Source organism: Somniosus microcephalus, unplaced genomic scaffold (genome assembly GCF_052327205.1).
Source record: "Somniosus microcephalus isolate GS21.2 unplaced genomic scaffold, FLI_Smic_1.0 scaffold59, whole genome shotgun sequence".
Taxonomy (NCBI): domain Eukaryota; kingdom Metazoa; phylum Chordata; class Chondrichthyes; order Squaliformes; family Somniosidae; genus Somniosus; species Somniosus microcephalus.
Window position 1 is genome coordinate 471,647 of NW_028225246.1, and position 18,397 is coordinate 490,043.

At 46.7% G+C, this 18,397-nt stretch overlaps 6 non-coding genes across 6 annotated transcripts; all 6 read left to right on the forward strand.

Moving 5' to 3' along the window:
• Positions 1-57: 57 nt before the first annotated feature.
• trnal-aag (transfer RNA leucine (anticodon AAG)) lies at positions 58-139 on the forward strand. Its single transcript has one exon. It is a non-coding gene; the product is annotated as a tRNA-Leu (tRNA).
• Positions 140-4,048: 3,909 nt separating this feature from the next.
• trnal-aag (transfer RNA leucine (anticodon AAG)) lies at positions 4,049-4,130 on the forward strand. The gene has a single exon. It is a non-coding gene; the product is annotated as a tRNA-Leu (tRNA).
• A 1,907-nt stretch (positions 4,131-6,037) lies between these two features.
• On the forward strand, positions 6,038-6,119 carry trnal-aag (transfer RNA leucine (anticodon AAG)). Its single transcript has one exon. It is a non-coding gene; the product is annotated as a tRNA-Leu (tRNA).
• A 1,907-nt stretch (positions 6,120-8,026) lies between these two features.
• On the forward strand, positions 8,027-8,108 carry trnal-aag (transfer RNA leucine (anticodon AAG)). Its single transcript has one exon. It is a non-coding gene; the product is annotated as a tRNA-Leu (tRNA).
• Positions 8,109-14,019: 5,911 nt separating this feature from the next.
• trnal-aag (transfer RNA leucine (anticodon AAG)) lies at positions 14,020-14,101 on the forward strand. The gene has a single exon. It is a non-coding gene; the product is annotated as a tRNA-Leu (tRNA).
• Positions 14,102-18,025: 3,924 nt separating this feature from the next.
• Positions 18,026-18,107, forward strand: trnal-aag (transfer RNA leucine (anticodon AAG)). Its single transcript has one exon. It is a non-coding gene; the product is annotated as a tRNA-Leu (tRNA).
• The last annotated feature ends 290 nt before the right edge of the window (positions 18,108-18,397 follow it).

Consider the following 18,397-nt stretch of genomic DNA (forward strand, 5'->3'; position numbering starts at 1 on the left):
ACCAGGCCACATTTCAATCACCAGTCACTAGTTTCAGATTCCTTAATGCACTGACGTGGTAGCGTGGCCGAGCGGTCTAAGGCGCTGGATTAAGGCTCCAGTCTCTTCGGGGGCGTGGGTTCGAATCCCACCGCTGCCAGATATTGCGACATTTATAAATTTCGTCGCTTCACCACCAGCAGTAAACCAGGCAGGCATACCGGTTTTGGGTCACCGTTTCCTTCAGTTGCTATTGACAGGCTGATCCGAATCGCAGAATTTCCTCTGCTCCATAATTGGCCTGAACCCCGCACCGAACACTACAAACACCATCACCCAACCAACTGAATTCAGACCGTTCACTCACTCGTCCCCACACCTGCTGCCTCTCACTTATTCAGATGTGCACCACGTTTACTCTTTCTTGCAATCTATCGACCGCGCCCCCCATTGCTGTCATCTCTCCGTCGTTTCCCCGTTCGCCCTTCCAATCTTGCCGGTTGAACAGCACCTCCCATTTGTTCCTGTGCTGCAATCCAATTAATTTAACACCAGTATCTTTTTGTCAATCGAACCTATCCAGACAGCGAAAGTTACATTAAGACATGGTTAAGAGAAGATCCATTCTGCAAAAGAAAAGGGTGGGGAGGGGATCTGGACTCTGACTTCAGGATGAGAGTCAGATGTGTTTTTCATACCATTAGTCTGGGGAAGTTGTGATTAGGAGGGCAAATTTTTCCTATTGTTCTCTTCTCTTAAATTATGATAAATTTCAGGCTCAGTGCGTCAGGTTTTGTTATCACAATTTATGCTTTACTTACAGCAACTTCCTTCTTGCAAAAAACACAAGAACCTGCAACACAACTTTCAAAACACTTTATTCGCACCAACATAAGCTGCAAATGCTGCAAACTTGGAGCAGCCTTGGCCTTACCCTTTCTCTCAACGCATTCCTGCAGCGCCGTGTCGCCAGCACCAGATGGTGCTCTTGGCCTTTACACAACAGGCAATACCTTCACACAAAACGGAAGCCCGTTACACAACACGGAGAACCTTTACACAACAGGAAACACATTACTCAATAGCGGACATCTTTACAAAGCAGACAAAATCTCTAAACAACAGGGAAAATCTACACACAGCAGCGATCATCTTTACACAGGAGGGAACAATTTTATATAACCGGGAACATCTTTACACTACAGGGAATTTCTTTGCACAGCAGAACGCACCTTCATGCAAGTCTCTCTTTTCATCTCAGTCTCCGTTTCCCTGGCTGTCTACCTCCCTCTCTGTTTCTCTCGCAGTCTCGGTTTTCCCTCAGTCTCTGTCTCTGCCTCGTGTTAATCGCTCTGTCTGTCTCTCTCTCTCTTTGGTTTCTTCAGTGTCTTTCTCTGTCCCTCCATTTGTGTGGCCAGAAACACCCTTTCCGGATTCCTGTGTGTCATTTTGTGTGTGTCCCATTGTCGGTGTCGTAATACAGAGTGTCCTTGTGACATCGTGCAGCCATGTCAGCCTGCAAACACGGGTGCTGCGGGGTCCGGGTCTCTGGGCGGTTTCAGGGCCATGCTATAGTTTTCAACACAGGCTGGATGCTGAAATTTGTCTCGCTAACACACAGCACTGTGGGGCATCGGAACCTAAGCACCAGCCGGGATTGTTTGTTAACCGACAGCAGAGTGTAGCAGCGGAAGCGTGCTGGTCCCATAACCCAGAGGTCGATTGATCGTAAGCCTTCTTCTGCTAGTTGCATTCTTATATACACCAACAATAAAATGCTCTATTGCTACCCCAATCAAACGCACTTAATTTTATCACACTTTACTTACACCAACTTCCTGCTTGCAACACACAACAGGGATAAATTTTGAATGAAATTTACAATGGGTGTGTTGCAGCAAACTTTTATTTATTAGCGTTGCCTTGTGAACACGTAGCTGCTTCTGATATAGTGGGTTGCATCAGAAGTGAGTTTGCCGTCCACGAATTTAATTTCCTTTCGTTTCCCCTGCTATTTACAAGACCAGGCCACATTTCAATCACCAGTCACTAGTTTCAGATTCCTTAATGCACTGACGTGGTAGCGTGGCCGAGCGGTCTAAGGCGCTGGATTAAGGCTCCAGTCTCTTCGGGGGCGTGGGTTCGACAATCCCACCGCTGCCAGATATTGCGACATTTATAAATTTCGTCGCTTCACCACCAGCAGTAAACCAGGCAGGCATGCCGGTTTTGGGTCACCGTTTCCTTCAGTTGCTATTGACAGGCTGATCCGAATCGCAGAATTTCCTCTGCTCCATAATTGGCCTGAACACTACAAACACCATCACCCAACCAACTGAATTCAGCCCGTTCACTCACTCGTCCCCACACCTGCTGCCTCTCACTTATTCAGATGTGCACCACGTTTACTCTTTCTTGCAATCTATCGACCGCGCCCCCCATTGCTGTCATCTCTCCGTCGTTTCCCCGTTCGCCCTTCCAATCTTGCCGGTTGAACAGCACCTCCCATTTGTTCCTGTGCTGCAATCCAATTAATTTAACACCAGTATCTTTTTGTCAATCGAACCTATCCAGACAGCGAAAGTTACATTAAGACATGGTTAAGAGAAGATCCATTCTGCAAAAGAAAAGGGTGGGGAGGGGATCTGGACTCTGACTTCAGGATGAGAGTCAGATGTGTTTTTCATACCATTAGTCTGGGGAAGTTGTGATTAGGAGGGCAAATTTTTCCTATTGTTCTCTTCTCTTAAATTATGATAAATTTCAGGCTCAGTGCGTCAGGTTTTGTTATCACAATTTATGCTTTACTTACAGCAACTTCCTTCTTGCAAAAAACACAAGAACCTGCAACACAACTTTCAAAACACTTTATTCGCACCAACATAAGCTGCAAATGCTGCAAACTTGGAGCAGCCTTGGCCTTACCCTTTCTCTCAACGCATTCCTGCAGCGCCGTGTCGCCAGCACCAGATGGTGCTCTTGGCCTTTACACAACAGGCAATACCTTCACACAAAACGGAAGCCCGTTACACAACACGGAGAACCTTTACACAACAGGAAACACATTACTCAATAGCGGACATCTTTACAAAGCAGACAAAATCTCTAAACAACAGGGAAAATCTACACACAGCAGCGATCATCTTTACACAGGAGGGAACAATTTTATATAACCGGGAACATCTTTACACTACAGGGAATTTCTTTGCACAGCAGAACGCACCTTCATGCAAGTCTCTCTCTTCATCTCAGTCTCCGTTTCCCTGGCTGTCTACCTCCCTCTCTGTTTCTCTCGCAGTCTCGGTTTTCCCTCAGTCTCTGTCTCTGCCTCGTGTTAATCGCTCTGTCTGTCTCTCTCTCTCTTTGGTTTCTTCAGTGTCTTTCTCTGTCCCTCCATTTGTGTGGCCAGAAACACCCTTTCCGGATTCCTGTGTGTCATTTTGTGTGTGTCCCATTGTCGGTGTCGTAATACAGAGTGTCCTTGTGACATCGTGCAGCCATGTCAGCCTGCAAACACGGGTGCTGCGGGGTCCGGGTCTCTGGGCGGTTTCAGGGCCATGCTATAGTTTTCAACACAGGCTGGATGCTGAAATTTGTCTCGCTAACACACAGCACTGTGGGGCATCGGAACCTAAGCACCAGCCGGGATTGTTTGTTAACCGACAGCAGAGTGTAGCAGCGGAAGCGTGCTGGTCCCATAACCCAGAGGTCGATTGATCGTAAGCCTTCTTCTGCTAGTTGCATTCTTATATACACCAACAATAAAATGCTCTATTGCTACCCCAATCAAACGCACTTAATTTTATCACACTTTACTTACACCAACTTCCTGCTTGCAACACACAACAGGGATAAATTTTGAATGAAATTTACAATGGGTGTGTTGCAGCAAACTTTTATTTATTAGCGTTGCCTTGTGAACACGTAGCTGCTTCTGATATAGTGGGTTGCATCAGAAGTGAGTTTGCCGTCCACGAATTTAATTTCCTTTCGTTTCCCCTGCTATTTACAAGACCAGGCACATTTCAATCACCAGTCACTAGTTTCAGATTCCTTAATGCACTGACGTGGTAGCGTGGCCGAGCGGTCTAAGGCGCTGGATTAAGGCTCCAGTCTCTTCGGGGGCGTGGGTTCGAATCCCACCGCTGCCAGATATTGCGACATTTATAAATTTCGTCGCTTCACCACCAGCAGTAAACCAGGCAGGCATGCCGGTTTTGGGTCACCGTTTCCTTCAGTTGCTATTGACAGGCTGATCCGAATCGCAGAATTTCCTCTGCTCCATAATTGGCCTGAACACTACAAACACCATCACCCAACCAACTGAATTCAGCCCGTTCACTCACTCGTCCCCACACCTGCTGCCTCTCACTTATTCAGATGTGCACCACGTTTACTCTTTCTTGCAATCTATCGACCGCGCCCCCCATTGCTGTCATCTCTCCGTCGTTTCCCCGTTCGCCCTTCCAATCTTGCCGGTTGAACAGCACCTCCCATTTGTTCCTGTGCTGCAATCCAATTAATTTAACACCAGTATCTTTTTGTCAATCGAACCTATCCAGACAGCGAAAGTTACATTAAGACATGGTTAAGAGAAGATCCATTCTGCAAAAGAAAAGGGTGGGGAGGGGATCTGGACTCTGACTTCAGGATGAGAGTCAGATGTGTTTTTCATACCATTAGTCTGGGGAAGTTGTGATTAGGAGGGCAAATTTTTCCTATTGTTCTCTTCTCTTAAATTATGATAAATTTCAGGCTCAGTGCGTCAGGTTTTGTTATCACAATTTATGCTTTACTTACAGCAACTTCCTTCTTGCAAAAAACACAAGAACCTGCAACACAACTTTCAAAACACTTTATTCGCACCAACATAAGCTGCAAATGCTGCAAACTTGGAGCAGCCTTGGCCTTACCCTTTCTCTCAACGCATTCCTGCAGCGCCGTGTCGCCAGCACCAGATGGTGCTCTTGGCCTTTACACAACAGGCAATACCTTCACACAAAACGGAAGCCCGTTACACAACACGGAGAACCTTTACACAACAGGAAACACATTACTCAATAGCGGACATCTTTACAAAGCAGACAAAATCTCTAAACAACAGGGAAAATCTACACACAGCAGCGATCATCTTTACACAGGAGGGAACAATTTTATATAACCGGGAACATCTTTACACTACAGGGAATTTCTTTGCACAGCAGAACGCACCTTCATGCAAGTCTCTCTCTTCATCTCAGTCTCCGTTTCCCTGGCTGTCTACCTCCCTCTCTGTTTCTCTCGCAGTCTCGGTTTTCCCTCAGTCTCTGTCTCTGCCTCGTGTTAATCGCTCTGTCTGTCTCTCTCTCTCTTTGGTTTCTTCAGTGTCTTTCTCTGTCCCTCCATTTGTGTGGCCAGAAACACCCTTTCCGGATTCCTGTGTGTCATTTTGTGTGTGTCCCATTGTCGGTGTCGTAATACAGAGTGTCCTTGTGACATCGTGCAGCCATGTCAGCCTGCAAACACGGGTGCTGCGGGGTCCGGGTCTCTGGGCGGTTTCAGGGCCATGCTATAGTTTTCAACACAGGCTGGATGCTGAAATTTGTCTCGCTAACACACAGCACTGTGGGGCATCGGAACCTAAGCACCAGCCGGGATTGTTTGTTAACCGACAGCAGAGTGTAGCAGCGGAAGCGTGCTGGTCCCATAACCCAGAGGTCGATTGATCGTAAGCCTTCTTCTGCTAGTTGCATTCTTATATACACCAACAATAAAATGCTCTATTGCTACCCCAATCAAACGCACTTAATTTTATCACACTTTACTTACACCAACTTCCTGCTTGCAACACACAACAGGGATAAATTTTGAATGAAATTTACAATGGGTGTGTTGCAGCAAACTTTTATTTATTAGCGTTGCCTTGTGAACACGTAGCTGCTTCTGATATAGTGGGTTGCATCAGAAGTGAGTTTGCCGTCCACGAATTTAATTTCCTTTCGTTTCCCCTGCTATTTACAAGACCAGGCCACATTTCAATCACCAGTCACTAGTTTCAGATTCCTTAATGCACTGACGTGGTAGCGTGGCCGAGCGGTCTAAGGCGCTGGATTAAGGCTCCAGTCTCTTCGGGGGCGTGGGTTCGAATCCCACCGCTGCCAGATATTGCGACATTTATAAATTTCGTCGCTTCACCACCAGCAGTAAACCAGGCAGGCATGCCGGTTTTGGGTCACCGTTTCCTTCAGTTGCTATTGACAGGCTGATCCGAATCGCAGAATTTCCTCTGCTCCATAATTGGCCTGAACACTACAAACACCATCACCCAACCAACTGAATTCAGCCCGTTCACTCACTCGTCCCCACACCTGCTGCCTCTCACTTATTCAGATGTGCACCACGTTTACTCTTTCTTGCAATCTATCGACCGCGCCCCCCATTGCTGTCATCTCTCCGTCGTTTCCCCGTTCGCCCTTCCAATCTTGCCGGTTGAACAGCACCTCCCATTTGTTCCTGTGCTGCAATCCAATTAATTTAACACCAGTATCTTTTTGTCAATCGAACCTATCCAGACAGCGAAAGTTACATTAAGACATGGTTAAGAGAAGATCCATTCTGCAAAAGAAAAGGGTGGGGAGGGGATCTGGACTCTGACTTCAGGATGAGAGTCAGATGTGTTTTTCATACCATTAGTCTGGGGAAGTTGTGATTAGGAGGGCAAATTTTTCCTATTGTTCTCTTCTCTTAAATTATGATAAATTTCAGGCTCAGTGCGTCAGGTTTTGTTATCACAATTTATGCTTTACTTACAGCAACTTCCTTCTTGCAAAAAACACAAGAACCTGCAACACAACTTTCAAAACACTTTATTCGCACCAACATAAGCTGCAAATGCTGCAAACTTGGAGCAGCCTTGGCCTTACCCTTTCTCTCAACGCATTCCTGCAGCGCCGTGTCGCCAGCACCAGATGGTGCTCTTGGCCTTTACACAACAGGCAATACCTTCACACAAAACGGAAGCCCGTTACACAACACGGAGAACCTTTACACAACAGGAAACACATTACTCAATAGCGGACATCTTTACAAAGCAGACAAAATCTCTAAACAACAGGGAAAATCTACACACAGCAGCGATCATCTTTACACAGGAGGGAACAATTTTATATAACCGGGAACATCTTTACACTACAGGGAATTTCTTTGCACAGCAGAACGCACCTTCATGCAAGTCTCTCTCTTCATCTCAGTCTCCGTTTCCCTGGCTGTCTACCTCCCTCTCTGTTTCTCTCGCAGTCTCGGTTTTCCCTCAGTCTCTGTCTCTGCCTCGTGTTAATCGCTCTGTCTGTCTCTCTCTCTCTTTGGTTTCCTCAGTGTCTTTCTCTGTCCCTCCATTTGTGTGGCCAGAAACACCCTTTCCGGATTCCTGTGTGTCATTTTGTGTGTGTCCCATTGTCGGTGTCGTAATACAGAGTGTCCTTGTGACATCGTGCAGCCATGTCAGCCTGCAAACACGGGCGCTGCGGGGTCCGGGTCTCTGGGCGGTTTCAGGGCCATGCTATAGTTTTCAACACAGGCTGGATGCTGAAATTTGTCTCGCTAACACACAGCACTGTGGGGCATCGGAACCTAAGCACCAGCCGGGATTGTTTGTTAACCGACAGCAGAGTGTAGCAGCGGAAGCGTGCTGGTCCCATAACCCAGAGGTCGATTGATCGTAAGCCTTCTTCTGCTAGTTGCATTCTTATATACACCAACAATAAAATGCTCTATTGCTACCCCAATCAAACGCACTTAATTTTATCACACTTTACTTACACCAACTTCCTGCTTGCAACACACAACAGGGATAAATTTTGAATGAAATTTACAATGGGTGTGTTGCAGCAAACTTTTATTTATTAGCGTTGCCTTGTGAACACGTAGCTGCTTCTGATATAGTGGGTTGCATCAGAAGTGAGTTTGCCGTCCACGAATTTAATTTCCTTTCGTTTCCCCTGCTATTTACAAGACCAGGCCACATTTCAATCACCAGTCACTAGTTTCAGATTCCTTAATGCACTGACGTGGTAGCGTGGCCGAGCGGTCTAAGGCGCTGGATTAAGGCTCCAGTCTCTTCGGGGGCGTGGGTTCGAATCCCACCGCTGCCAGATATTGCGACATTTATAAATTTCGTCGCTTCACCACCAGCAGTAAACCAGGCAGGCATGCCGGTTTTGGGTCACCGTTTCCTTCAGTTGCTATTGACAGGCTGATCCGAATCGCAGAATTTCCTCTGCTCCATAATTGGCCTGAACCCCGCACCGAACACTTCAAACACCGTCACCCAACCAACTGGATTCAGACCGTTCACTCACTCGTCCCCACACCTGCTGCCTCTCACTTATTCAGATGTACACCACGTTTACATTTTTCTTCCATTTCTTGCAATCTATCGACCGCGCCCCCCATTGCTGTCATCTCTCCGTCGTTTCCCCGTTCGCCCTTCCAATCTTGCCGGTTGAACAGCACCTCCCATTTGTTCCTGTGCTGCAATCCAATTAATTTAACACCAGTATCTTTTTGTCAATCGAACCTATCCAGACAGCGAAAGTTACATTAAGACATGGTTAAGAGAAGATCCATTCTGCAAAAGAAAAGGGTGGGGAGGGGATCTGGACTCTGACTTCAGGATGAGAGTCAGATGTGTTTTTCATACCATTAGTCTGGGGAAGTTGTGATTAGGAGGGCAAATTTTTCCTATTGTTCTCTTCTCTTAAATTATGATAAATTTCAGGCTCAGTGCGTCAGGTTTTGTTATCACAATTTATGCTTTACTTACAGCAACTTCCTTCTTGCAAAAAACACAAGAACCTGCAACACAACTTTCAAAACACTTTATTCGCACCAACATAAGCTGCAAATGCTGCAAACTTGGAGCAGCCTTGGCCTTACCCTTTCTCTCAACGCATTCCTGCAGCGCCGTGTCGCCAGCACCAGATGGTGCTCTTGGCCTTTACACAACAGGCAATACCTTCACACAAAACGGAAGCCCGTTACACAACACGGAGAACCTTTACACAACAGGAAACACATTACTCAATAGCGGACATCTTTACAAAGCAGACAAAATCTCTAAACAACAGGGAAAATCTACACACAGCAGCGATCATCTTTACACAGGAGGGAACAATTTTATATAACCGGGAACATCTTTACACTACAGGGAATTTCTTTGCACAGCAGAACGCACCTTCATGCAAGTCTCTCTCTTCATCTCAGTCTCCGTTTCCCTGGCTGTCTACCTCCCTCTCTGTTTCTCTCGCAGTCTCGGTTTTCCCTCAGTCTCTGTCTCTGCCTCGTGTTAATCGCTCTGTCTGTCTCTCTCTCTCTTTGGTTTCTTCAGTGTCTTTCTCTGTCCCTCCATTTGTGTGGCCAGAAACACCCTTTCCGGATTCCTGTGTGTCATTTTGTGTGTGTCCCATTGTCGGTGTCGTAATACAGAGTGTCCTTGTGACATCGTGCAGCCATGTCAGCCTGCAAACACGGGTGCTGCGGGGTCCGGGTCTCTGGGCGGTTTCAGGGCCATGCTATAGTTTTCAACACAGGCTGGATGCTGAAATTTGTCTCGCTAACACACAGCACTGTGGGGCATCGGAACCTAAGCACCAGCCGGGATTGTTTGTTAACCGACAGCAGAGTGTAGCAGCGGAAGCGTGCTGGTCCCATAACCCAGAGGTCGATTGATCGTAAGCCTTCTTCTGCTAGTTGCATTCTTATATACACCAACAATAAAATGCTCTATTGCTACCCCAATCAAACGCACTTAATTTTATCACACTTTACTTACACCAACTTCCTGCTTGCAACACACAACAGGGATAAATTTTGAATGAAATTTACAATGGGTGTGTTGCAGCAAACTTTTATTTATTAGCGTTGCCTTGTGAACACGTAGCTGCTTCTGATATAGTGGGTTGCATCAGAAGTGAGTTTGCCGTCCACGAATTTAATTTCCTTTCGTTTCCCCTGCTATTTACAAGACCAGGCCACATTTCAATCACCAGTCACTAGTTTCAGATTCCTTAATGCACTGACGTGGTAGCGTGGCCGAGCGGTCTAAGGCGCTGGATTAAGGCTCCAGTCTCTTCGGGGGCGTGGGTTCGACAATCCCACCGCTGCCAGATATTGCGACATTTATAAATTTCGTCGCTTCACCACCAGCAGTAAACCAGGCAGGCATGCCGGTTTTGGGTCACCGTTTCCTTCAGTTGCTATTGACAGGCTGATCCGAATCGCAGAATTTCCTCTGCTCCATAATTGGCCTGAACACTACAAACACCATCACCCAACCAACTGAATTCAGCCCGTTCACTCACTCGTCCCCACACCTGCTGCCTCTCACTTATTCAGATGTGCACCACGTTTACTCTTTCTTGCAATCTATCGACCGCGCCCCCCATTGCTGTCATCTCTCCGTCGTTTCCCCGTTCGCCCTTCCAATCTTGCCGGTTGAACAGCACCTCCCATTTGTTCCTGTGCTGCAATCCAATTAATTTAACACCAGTATCTTTTTGTCAATCGAACCTATCCAGACAGCGAAAGTTACATTAAGACATGGTTAAGAGAAGATCCATTCTGCAAAAGAAAAGGGTGGGGAGGGGATCTGGACTCTGACTTCAGGATGAGAGTCAGATGTGTTTTTCATACCATTAGTCTGGGGAAGTTGTGATTAGGAGGGCAAATTTTTCCTATTGTTCTCTTCTCTTAAATTATGATAAATTTCAGGCTCAGTGCGTCAGGTTTTGTTATCACAATTTATGCTTTACTTACAGCAACTTCCTTCTTGCAAAAAACACAAGAACCTGCAACACAACTTTCAAAACACTTTATTCGCACCAACATAAGCTGCAAATGCTGCAAACTTGGAGCAGCCTTGGCCTTACCCTTTCTCTCAACGCATTCCTGCAGCGCCGTGTCGCCAGCACCAGATGGTGCTCTTGGCCTTTACACAACAGGCAATACCTTCACACAAAACGGAAGCCCGTTACACAACACGGAGAACCTTTACACAACAGGAAACACATTACTCAATAGCGGACATCTTTACAAAGCAGACAAAATCTCTAAACAACAGGGAAAATCTACACACAGCAGCGATCATCTTTACACAGGAGGGAACAATTTTATATAACCGGGAACATCTTTACACTACAGGGAATTTCTTTGCACAGCAGAACGCACCTTCATGCAAGTCTCTCTCTTCATCTCAGTCTCCGTTTCCCTGGCTGTCTACCTCCCTCTCTGTTTCTCTCGCAGTCTCGGTTTTCCCTCAGTCTCTGTCTCTGCCTCGTGTTAATCGCTCTGTCTGTCTCTCTCTCTCTTTGGTTTCTTCAGTGTCTTTCTCTGTCCCTCCATTTGTGTGGCCAGAAACACCCTTTCCGGATTCCTGTGTGTCATTTTGTGTGTGTCCCATTGTCGGTGTCGTAATACAGAGTGTCCTTGTGACATCGTGCAGCCATGTCAGCCTGCAAACACGGGTGCTGCGGGGTCCGGGTCTCTGGGCGGTTTCAGGGCCATGCTATAGTTTTCAACACAGGCTGGATGCTGAAATTTGTCTCGCTAACACACAGCACTGTGGGGCATCGGAACCTAAGCACCAGCCGGGATTGTTTGTTAACCGACAGCAGAGTGTAGCAGCGGAAGCGTGCTGGTCCCATAACCCAGAGGTCGATTGATCGTAAGCCTTCTTCTGCTAGTTGCATTCTTATATACACCAACAATAAAATGCTCTATTGCTACCCCAATCAAACGCACTTAATTTTATCACACTTTACTTACACCAACTTCCTGCTTGCAACACACAACAGGGATAAATTTTGAATGAAATTTACAATGGGTGTGTTGCAGCAAACTTTTATTTATTAGCGTTGCCTTGTGAACACGTAGCTGCTTCTGATATAGTGGGTTGCATCAGAAGTGAGTTTGCCGTCCACGAATTTAATTTCCTTTCGTTTCCCCTGCTATTTACAAGACCAGGCCACATTTCAATCACCAGTCACTAGTTTCAGATTCCTTAATGCACTGACGTGGTAGCGTGGCCGAGCGGTCTAAGGCGCTGGATTAAGGCTCCAGTCTCTTCGGGGGCGTGGGTTCGACAATCCCACCGCTGCCAGATATTGCGACATTTATAAATTTCGTCGCTTCACCACCAGCAGTAAACCAGGCAGGCATGCCGGTTTTGGGTCACCGTTTCCTTCAGTTGCTATTGACAGGCTGATCCGAATCGCAGAATTTCCTCTGCTCCATAATTGGCCTGAACACTACAAACACCATCACCCAACCAACTGAATTCAGCCCGTTCACTCACTCGTCCCCACACCTGCTGCCTCTCACTTATTCAGATGTGCACCACGTTTACTCTTTCTTGCAATCTATCGACCGCGCCCCCCATTGCTGTCATCTCTCCGTCGTTTCCCCGTTCGCCCTTCCAATCTTGCCGGTTGAACAGCACCTCCCATTTGTTCCTGTGCTGCAATCCAATTAATTTAACACCAGTATCTTTTTGTCAATCGAACCTATCCAGACAGCGAAAGTTACATTAAGACATGGTTAAGAGAAGATCCATTCTGCAAAAGAAAAGGGTGGGGAGGGGATCTGGACTCTGACTTCAGGATGAGAGTCAGATGTGTTTTTCATACCATTAGTCTGGGGAAGTTGTGATTAGGAGGGCAAATTTTTCCTATTGTTCTCTTCTCTTAAATTATGATAAATTTCAGGCTCAGTGCGTCAGGTTTTGTTATCACAATTTATGCTTTACTTACAGCAACTTCCTTCTTGCAAAAAACACAAGAACCTGCAACACAACTTTCAAAACACTTTATTCGCACCAACATAAGCTGCAAATGCTGCAAACTTGGAGCAGCCTTGGCCTTACCCTTTCTCTCAACGCATTCCTGCAGCGCCGTGTCGCCAGCACCAGATGGTGCTCTTGGCCTTTACACAACAGGCAATACCTTCACACAAAACGGAAGCCCGTTACACAACACGGAGAACCTTTACACAACAGGAAACACATTACTCAATAGCGGACATCTTTACAAAGCAGACAAAATCTCTAAACAACAGGGAAAATCTACACACAGCAGCGATCATCTTTACACAGGAGGGAACAATTTTATATAACCGGGAACATCTTTACACTACAGGGAATTTCTTTGCACAGCAGAACGCACCTTCATGCAAGTCTCTCTCTTCATCTCAGTCTCCGTTTCCCTGGCTGTCTACCTCCCTCTCTGTTTCTCTCGCAGTCTCGGTTTTCCCTCAGTCTCTGTCTCTGCCTCGTGTTAATCGCTCTGTCTGTCTCTCTCTCTCTTTGGTTTCTTCAGTGTCTTTCTCTGTCCCTCCATTTGTGTGGCCAGAAACACCCTTTCCGGATTCCTGTGTGTCATTTTGTGTGTGTCCCATTGTCGGTGTCGTAATACAGAGTGTCCTTGTGACATCGTGCAGCCATGTCAGCCTGCAAACACGGGTGCTGCGGGGTCCGGGTCTCTGGGCGGTTTCAGGGCCATGCTATAGTTTTCAACACAGGCTGGATGCTGAAATTTGTCTCGCTAACACACAGCACTGTGGGGCATCGGAACCTAAGCACCAGCCGGGATTGTTTGTTAACCGACAGCAGAGTGTAGCAGCGGAAGCGTGCTGGTCCCATAACCCAGAGGTCGATTGATCGTAAGCCTTCTTCTGCTAGTTGCATTCTTATATACACCAACAATAAAATGCTCTATTGCTACCCCAATCAAACGCACTTAATTTTATCACACTTTACTTACACCAACTTCCTGCTTGCAACACACAACAGGGATAAATTTTGAATGAAATTTACAATGGGTGTGTTGCAGCAAACTTTTATTTATTAGCGTTGCCTTGTGAACACGTAGCTGCTTCTGATATAGTGGGTTGCATCAGAAGTGAGTTTGCCGTCCACGAATTTAATTTCCTTTCGTTTCCCCTGCTATTTACAAGACCAGGCCACATTTCAATCACCAGTCACTAGTTTCAGATTCCTTAATGCACTGACGTGGTAGCGTGGCCGAGCGGTCTAAGGCGCTGGATTAAGGCTCCAGTCTCTTCGGGGGCGTGGGTTCGAATCCCACCGCTGCCAGATATTGCGACATTTATAAATTTCGTCGCTTCACCACCAGCAGTAAACCAGGCAGGCATGCCGGTTTTGGGTCACCGTTTCCTTCAGTTGCTATTGACAGGCTGATCCGAATCGCAGAATTTCCTCTGCTCCATAATTGGCCTGAACCCCGCACCGAACACTTCAAACACCGTCACCCAACCAACTGGATTCAGACCGTTCACTCACTCGTCCCCACACCTGCTGCCTCTCACTTATTCAGATGTACACCACGTTTACATTTTTCTTCCATTTCTTGCAATCTATCGACCGCGCCCCCCATTGCTGTCATCTCTCCGTCGTTTCCCCGTTCGCCCTTCCAATCTTGCCGGTTGAACAGCACCTCCCATTTGTTCCTGTGCTGCAATCCAATTAATTTAACACCAGTATCTTTTTGTCAATCGAACCTATCCAGACAGCGAAAGTTACATTAAGACATGGTTAAGAGAAGATCCATTCTGCAAACGAAAAGGGTGGGGAGGGGATCTGGACTCTGACTTCAGGATGAGAGTCAGATGTGTTTTTCATACCATTAGTCTGGGGAAGTTGTGATTAGGAGGGCAAATTTTTCCTATTGTTCTCTTCTCTTAAATTATGATAAATTTCAGGCTCAGTGCGTCAGGTTTTGTTATCACAATTTATGCTTTACTTACAGCAACTTCCTTCTTGCAAAAAACACAAGAACCTGCAACACAACTTTCAAAACACTTTATTCGCACCAACATAAGCTGCAACTGCTGCAAACTTGGAGCAGCCTTGGCCTTACCCTTTCTCTCAACGCATTCCTGCAGCGCCGTGTCGCCAGCACCAGATGGTGCTCTTGGCCTTTACACAACAGGCAATACCTTCACACAAAACGGAACCCCGTTACACAACACGGAGAACCTTTACACAACAGCAAACACATTACTCAATAGCGGACATCTTTACAAAGCAGACAAAATCTCTAAACAACAGGGAAAATCTATAATCAGCAGCGATCATCTTTACACAGGAGGGAACAATTTTAGAAACAGGGAACTACAGGGAATTTCTTTGCACAGCAGAACGCACCTTCATGCAAGTCTCTCTCTTCATCTCAGTCTCCGTTTCCCTGGCTGTCTACCTCCCTCTCTGTTTCTCTCGCAGCCTCGGTTTTCCCTCAGTCTCTGTCTCTGCCTCGTGTTAATCGCTCTGTCTGTCTCTCTCTCTCTCTCTTTGGTTTCTTCAGTGTCTTTCTCTGTCCCTCCATTTGTGTGGCCAGAAACACCCTTTCCGGATTCCTGTGTGTCATTTTGTGTGTGTCCCATTGTCGGTGTCGTAATACAGAGTGTCCTTGTGACATCGTGCAGCCATGTCAGCCTGCAAACACGGGTGCTGCGGGGTCCGGGTCTCTGGGCGGTTTCAGGGCCATGCTATAGTTTTCAACACAGGCTGGATGCTGAAATTTGTCTCGCTAACACACAGCACTGTGGGGCATCGGAACCTAAGCACCAGCCGGGATTGTTTGCTAACCGACAGCAGAGTGTAGCAGCGGAAGCGTGCTGGTCCCATAACCCAGAGGTCGATTGATCGTAAGCCTTCTTCTGCTAGTTGCATTCTTATATACACCAACAATAAAATGCTCTATTGCTACCCCAATCCAACGCACTTAATTTTATCACACTTTACTTACACCAACTTCCTGCTTGCAACACACAAGAGGGATAAATTTTGAATGAAATTTACAATGGGTGTGTTGCAGCAAACTTTTATTTATTAGTGTTGCCTTGTGAACACGTAGCTGCTTCTGATATAGTGGGTTGCATCAGAAGTGAGTTTGCCGTCCACGAATTTAATTTCCTTTCGTTTCCCCTGCTATTTACAAGACCAGGCCACATTTCAATCACCAGTCACTAGTTTCAGATTCCTCAGCGCACTGACGTGGTAGCGTGGCCGAGCGGTCTAAGGCGCTGGATTAAGGCTCCAGTCTCTTCGGTGGCGTGGGTTCGAATCCCACCGCTGCCAGATATTGCGACATTTATAAATTTCGTCGCTTCACCACCAGCAGTAAACCAGGCAGGCATGCCGGTTTTGGGTCACCTTTTCCTTCAGTTGCTATTGACAGGCTGATCCGAATCGCAGAATTTCCTCTGCTCCATAATTGGCCTGAACCCCGCACCGAACACTGCAAACACCGTCACCCAACCAACTGGATTCAGACCGTTCACTCACTCGTCCCCACACCTGCTGCCTCTCACTTATTCAGATGTACACCACGTTTACATTTTTCTTCCATTTCTTGCAATCTATCGACCGCGCCCCCCATTGCTGTCATCTCTCCGTCGTTTCCCCGTTCGCCCTTCCAATCTTGCCGGTTGAACAGCACCTCCCATTTGTTCCTGTGCTGCAATCCAATTAATTTAACACCAGTATCTTTTTGTCAATCGAACCTATCCAGACAGCGAAAGTTACATTAAGACATGGTTAAGAGAAGATCCATTCTGCAAACGAAAAGGGTGGGGAGGGGATCTGGACTCTGACTTCAGGATGAGAGTCAGATGTGTTTTTCATACCATTAGTCTGGGGAAGTTGTGATTAGGAGGGCAAATTTTTCCTATTGTTCTCTTCTCTTAAATTATGATAAATTTCAGGCTCAGTGCGTCAGGTTTTGTTATCACAATTTATGCTTTACTTACAGCAACTTCCTTCTTGCAAAAAACACAAGAACCTGCAACACAACTTTCAAAACACTTTATTCGCACCAACATAAGCTGCAACTGCTGCAAACTTGGAGCAGCCTTGGCCTTACCCTTTCTCTCAACGCATTCCTGCAGCGCCGTGTCGCCAGCACCAGATGGTGCTCTTGGCCTTTACACAACAGGCAATACCTTCACACAAAACGGAACCCCGTTACACAACACGGAGAACCTTTACACAACAGCAAACACATTACTCAATAGCGGACATCTTTACAAAGCAGACAAAATCTCTAAACAACAGGGAAAATCTATAATCAGCAGCGATCATCTTTACACAGGAGGGAACAATTTTAGAAACAGGGAACTACAGGGAATTTCTTTGCACAGCAGAACGCACCTTCATGCAAGTCTCTCTCTTCATCTCAGTCTCCGTTTCCCTGGCTGTCTACCTCCCTCTCTGTTTCTCTCGCAGCCTCGGTTTTCCCTCAGTCTCTGTCTCTGCCTCGTGTTAATCGCTCTGTCTGTCTCTCTCTCTCTCTTTTGTTTCACCAGTGTCTTTCTCTGTCCCTCCATTTGTGTGGCCAGAAACACCCTTTCCGGATTCCTGTGTGTCATTTTGTGTGTGTCCCATTGTCGGTGTCGTAATACAGAGTGTCCTTGTGACATCGTGCAGCCATGTCAGCCTGCAAACACGGGTGCTGCGGGGTCCGGGTCTCTGGGCGGTTTCAGGGCCGTGCTATAGTTTTCAACACAGGCTGGATGCTGAAATTTGTCTCGCTAACACACAGCACTGTGGGGCATCGGAACCTAAGCACCAGCCGGGATTGTTTGTTAACCGACAGCAGAGTGTAGCAGCGGAAGCGTGCTGGTCCCATAACCCAGAGGTCGATTGATCGTAAGCCTTCTTCTGCTAGTTGCATTCTTATATACACCAACAATAAAATGCTCTATTGCTACCCCAATCAAACGCACTTAATTTTATCACACTTTACTTACACCAACTTCCTGCTTCCAACACACAACAGGGATAAATTTTGAATGAAATTTACAATGGGTGTGTTGCAGCAAACTTTTATTTATTAGCGTTGCCTTGTGAACACGTAGCTGCTTCTGATATAGTGGGTTGCATCAGAAGTGAGTTTGCCGTCCACGAATTTAATTTCCGTTTGTTTCCCCTGCTATTTACAAGACCAGGCCACATTTCAATCACCAGTCACTAGTTTCAGATTGCTTAGCGCACTGACGTGGTAGCGTGGCCGAGCGGTCTAAGGCGCTGGACTAAGGCTCCAGTCTCTTCGGGGGCGTGGGTTCGAATCCCACCGCTGCCAGATATTGCGACATTTATAAATTTCGTCGCTTCACCACCAGCAGTAAACCAGGCAGGCATGCCGGTTTTGGGTCACCTTTTCCTTCAGTTGCTATTGACAGGCTGATCCGAATCGCAGAATTTCCTCTGCTCCATAATTGGCCCGAACCCCGCACCGAACACTGCAAACACCGTCACCCAACCAACTGGATTCAGACCGTTCACTCACTCGTCCCCACACCTGCTGCCTCTCACTTATTCAGATGTGCACCACGTTTACTCTTTCTTCCATTTCTTGCAATCTATCGACCG